We start from the raw sequence: 5,387 nt of genomic DNA, 5'->3' as shown, positions 1-5,387 counted from the left end.
GTTGATTAGTTAACACTTTCCGAAAAAACAGGCTAACACTTATCATTTTTCACTATTAATAAGTGAAACATGGTTTTGTTTAGTCGGTTGGTTAACACATTTCTAAAAAGTATGCTAACACCTTCCAAAATAAAGTTTAAACAAATATAATTTTATTAAAAAATAAATCAAGTATTTATTATAACTATAAACTCTATGAATTCTTATCCAACTTAATATCTAATTGCACTCAACTTCTTTATTAACTCTTTTGTAGGAAACCAAATACTTTCAAATTTAATTTTAGTAATTCAAATTATAATATAATAATATAATTAATAAATCAAGAAAAAACTATTTAAAATTATTTATAAAAATAATATTAATCATTCTATCGATACTTTACTATTATAAGAAAAATATGGTTTTATTTGGTTGATTGGTTAACACTTTCTAAAACAACTAACGCCCATCATTTTTCACAATTATAAGCGAAATATGGTTTCGTTTGTTCGTTTGATTAACACCTTCCTAAAAAGTATGCTAACACCTTCCAAAATAAAGTTTAAACAAATATAATTTTATTAAAAAAATAAATCAAGTATCTATTATAACTACAAACTCTATGAATTCTTATCCAACTTAATATCTAATTGCACTCAACTGTATTGTTAGCTCTTTCGTAGGAAACCAAACACTTTCAAAATTAATTTAAGTAATTCAAATTATAATATAATAATATAATTAATAAATCAAGAAAAAAATATTTAAAAGTATTTAAAAAATAATATTAATTTATCTATCCATACTATACTATTATAAGCAAAATATGGTTTTGTTGGGTTCATTGGTTAACACTTTCAGGCTAACGCTTATCATTTTTCACTATTATAAGCGAAACATCATTTCGTTTGTTCGGTTGGTTAACACCTTCCTAAAAATTATGCTAATACCTTCCAAAATAAAGCTTAAATAAATATTATTTTATTAAAAAAAAAATCAAATATCTAATATAACTATAAACTCTATGAATTCTTATCCAACTTAATATCTAATTGCTCTCAACTTCTTTATTATCTCTTTTGCAGGAAACTAAACACTTTCAAAATTAATTTTGGTAATTCAAATTATAATATAATAATATAATTAATAAATCAAGAAAAAAATATTTAAAAGTTTTTTTAAAAAAATAATATTAATCTATCTATCCAAACTATACTATTATAAGCAAAACATGGTTTTGTTGGGTTGATTGGTTAACATTTTCTGAAGAAACAGGCTAACGCTTATCATTTTTCACTATTGTAAGCGAAATATAGTTTCGTTTGGTCGGTTGGTTAACAACTTTCTAAAAAGTATGCTAACACCTTTCAAAATAAAGCTTAAATAAATATTATTTTATTAAAAAAATAAATCAATATAACTACAAACTCTATGAATTTTTATCCAACTTAATACCTAATTGCACTCAATTTTTTTATTAGCTCTTTTGCAGAAAACCAAACATTTTCAAAATTAATTTTAGTAATTTAAATTGTAATATAATAATATAATTAATAAATCAAAAAAAATACATTTAAAAGTATTTAAAAAATATTAATCTATCTATCCATACTATATTATTATAAGTAAAACATGGGTTTGTTGGGTTGATTGGTTAACACTTTCCGAAAAAACAGGCTAACGCTTATCATTTTTCAGTATTATAAGTGAAACATGGTTTTGTTTGGTCGGTTGGTTAACACCTTCCTAGAAAGTATGATAACGCCTCCCAAAATAAAGTTTAAACAAATATAATTTTATTAAAAAAAATAAATCAAGTATCTATTATAACTACAAACTCTATGAATTCGTATCCAACTTAATATCTAATTGTACTCAACTTCTTTATTAGCTCTTTTGAGGAAACCAAACACTTTCAAAAATAATTTTAGTAATTCAAATTATAATATAATAATATAATTAATAAATCAAGAAAACAATATTTAAAAGTATTTATAAAAATAATATTAGTCTATCTATTCATATTATACTATTATAAGTAAAACATGATTTTGTTGGGTTGATTGGTTAACACTTTCCGAAAAGACAAGCGCATTTTTCATTAAAAAATAAAAATAAAATTCTACGCTACAGAGTAGTCTGACTCAATATATGACTCTTTCTCTTAGCAAAAACTCTTTTAGCGAACTAAAAATGTATATAATTAATTTAAAAAATGACATATAGACAAGAGCTTGACATCCATTAGTTCTACCAAATTTGCGACATATCACACTTACATGCTGTTGTCACAGAACTCGCTACTAAAAGCCTACTCCATTGGCCATTTATATGAAAAATAATATCATAAATTAATAAATAAATATGAAAAATAAGATTATATAATTTATATTAAAAATAATATCATAAATTTCAAAAACTTATTTATTTTATTTAAAAATTTACCTTTTATAATAAAAAAGTAAATATAATAATAATAATTATATGATAATAAATATTAAAATTAAACCATGCATCGAATATGTTATATGCTATTTTAAGCGTAATAGGCTATTCTAAGCGTAATATTTTTAAAAAAATAGTTAACACAACTTTTAAAAACATTATTAACATTAAAAATAAGAAAAAATATGTATCATTGACTCTTCTAAAATTAATTCAAATTATAACTCTCTCTAAGTCAGAGACCAAATAATCTCATAATCAATTAATTCTTAATAGTTAATACACATGAGAAGAACACAAATATTATATTTAAAAATTAAATAAAAAATACATGAAATTGAAAAAAACACAAAAATTGCATTCTCTTACGGTTTTACACAGGCCAAGGATTCCTTATGTTGAAATAGAATTTTTTATGTTGAAGAACCACCGATACCCAAAAAATGGATGTTTTCGAAGTGAAAAAAATGAATTTAGGGTTTGTACACTAAAATTTTAGTTATAAAATAAAGAATTAATGGTGTAAGTATTAAAATATGAGTAACCATGTCACATTTTTAATATCTTTTAATTTTAATAATTTAGTATTAATATGTGATGGTATTATTAAATTTTAAAATAAATATATGAGAATCGTTATATTTAATATAAATTGTTAGGAATGTATGTGCATTAGTTTGATGATATGTTTAACAAAATACTTAAGTAGAAATTTAGTGTCTGTAGCCTCAACGGATAAGACCACTTTGGCTATCCGTTGATGGTGTAGCTTTACTTAGAAATAAGTTTAGTGTTGTAGCATATTTCAGTCTCAGTTTTTAAAATGTAATTCTTGGAAGTTGAGAGAAACTATGAGTCATGTTGACTACTAGATGATATGCAGATAGGAAGGCCAATTGTAAATACTTCATGCCTTGTAATTTTGTATAAGTGAAGTGGTATCAACGGATGACTTAAAGACCTTCAACGGATAAGAAGCTAAGCTTCAACGGATGTCTCTAAAGCTTCAACGGATAAAGTCATCAACGGATAACATCCTTCAACGGATGAGTGCATCAACGGATGAAAGTCTCAACGGATGTTCTGATGATTAGCCGTTGATAAGAGGTAGTTGTACCTACAGACAGAGGCACATGGGTTGATAGAGACAACTGAGATGTGGTAGCCGAATTTCAGGAACAACAGAAAAAGCAGCCGTTCTTCTTCAGTACAAAGATGCAATAGTCAACAAAGTACTGGAGTGAACAGGAAAAGAAGCAAGTGAAGAACTTATTTTATTACTGTATTTTTATATTGTTTTTCACTTGTACACTTGGTAATATATAAACCAAGTAGAAGCTAGTAATTAGAAGTGAGATTTTCCAGAGCTGTTTAGAAAAACATTGAGAGAAAATTCATCTAGTTTGTACTAGGATGCAGCTGTGATCAACATTGTTTAATCACAGATTTTCTAATATACCATCTCTGGTGGAACAACAAATCCACCATAAAAGTTTTTAAGGTCTGTTGTGTTCTTTACATTTGTGCTTGAATATATATCTGTCTGTATTAGCATAAAGCAATTCACACACTTGTTCTTCTTGAACACACAACTTTATAAACTGCTCAAAACTTGAAAAAGTTTTGAGATTTACATTCAACCCCCCTTCTGTAAATCTCATTGTTAGTCCACTAGGAATAACAATTGGTATCAGAGCAGGCTCTTGACACACAAAGAGTTTAAAGATCTTGGAATCTAACAAAGATGAGTAAGAAGGATATTGGAGTAAAGATCCCAGTTCTTGACAAAGACAGTTATCACCATTGGAAGGTGAAAATGCACCTTCATCTACTCTCCCAAGATGAAGGTTATGTAAACTGCATTGAGAATGGTCCTCACATTCCCCACAAAGTAGCAACAGTTGCTACAGCCACAGTTGCTGTTGGTCAATCCATTCCAAAACCTAGAGCAGAATGGACAATGGAAGACACAGAAGAAGTCCACAAGGATAAGAAGGCTATGAACATTTTGTTTAATGGTCTTAACATGGATATGTTTGATAATGTGATAAATTGCACAACTGCCAAAGAGGTTTGGGACACAGTTCAACTACTGTGTGAAGGTACAGAACAAGTGAAAGAAAACAAAATGCAGCTTCTCATTCAACAGTATGAATACTTTCATTTTGAAGAAAATGAATCTTTAAATGAAACATTCAATAGGTTCCAAAAGCTGTTGAATGGACTGAAGCTGTATGGAAGAGTGTACCAGGTGAAGGATTCAAATCTTAAATTTTTAAGATCCTTGCCAAAGGAATGGAAACCCATGACTATCTCCTTAAGAAACTCTCAAGATTATAAGGACTTCACTCTTGAAAGATTGTATGGAATCTTGAAGACTTATGAACTAGAGCTGGAACAGGATGAGGTATTGGAGAAGGGGAGAAAGAAAGGAAGTTCAGTTGCATTGGTAGCTGAAGATGAGAGGAAATGCAGACAAGAAACTGCGAGATCTACATCAAACTCCAAAGATGGTATAAGAAGTCAGGAATCAAGCAAGGGGAAAGAGCAAGCTGCTGAAAATGAAGACAACTCCAGCCAAGATGACTCAGATGGAATTGATGAGCATCTTGCATTTCTGTCCAGAAGATTTGCAAAGATGAAATTCAAGAAAAACACTAGAGCCACTAAACCTCACAAAAACACTGTGGACAAATCCAAGTTCAAGTGTTTCAATTGTGGTATAAGTGGACACTTTGCAGGTGAGTGCAGAAAGCCAACTTCTGAAAAGAAGAAATTTGAACAAGTAGATTACAAAAAGAAATATTTTGATCTGCTCAAGCAAAAGGAGAGGGCTTTCATTACTCAAGAAAAGGACTGGGCAGCTAATGGAGATGAAGAGGATGAAGATGTGGAGTATGTCAACCTTGCTCTCATGGCTGATTCTGAAGAAAATAAAGTTAGTTCATCAAGCAATCAGG

This window comes from Apium graveolens, chromosome 3, assembly GCF_009905375.1.
Source record: "Apium graveolens cultivar Ventura chromosome 3, ASM990537v1, whole genome shotgun sequence".
In the NCBI taxonomy this organism is placed as follows: domain Eukaryota; kingdom Viridiplantae; phylum Streptophyta; class Magnoliopsida; order Apiales; family Apiaceae; genus Apium; species Apium graveolens.
This window is presented reverse-complemented; position numbering follows the sequence as displayed.